Source organism: Piliocolobus tephrosceles, chromosome 11 (assembly GCF_002776525.5).
Source record: "Piliocolobus tephrosceles isolate RC106 chromosome 11, ASM277652v3, whole genome shotgun sequence".
In the NCBI taxonomy this organism is placed as follows: domain Eukaryota; kingdom Metazoa; phylum Chordata; class Mammalia; order Primates; family Cercopithecidae; genus Piliocolobus; species Piliocolobus tephrosceles.
The window spans coordinates 1,275,451-1,275,652 of record NC_045444.1 but is presented as its reverse complement, the minus strand read 5'-3'; positions in this window follow the sequence as shown (position 1 = coordinate 1,275,652).

The window sequence follows — 202 nt, the reverse complement described above, 5'->3', positions numbered from 1 at the left end:
TTCTTTCTTTCTTTCTTTCTTTCTTTCTTTCTTTCTTTCTTTCTTTCCTTCTTCCTTTCTCTTTCCTTCTTCCTTCCTTCCTTCTTTCTCCTTCTTTTCTTCTTTCTTTCTTTTTCCTTCCTTCCTTCCCTCCCTCCCTTCTTTCTTTCTTTCCTTCTTTCTTTCTTTCTTTCTTTCTTTCTTTCTTTCTTTCTTTCTTTCT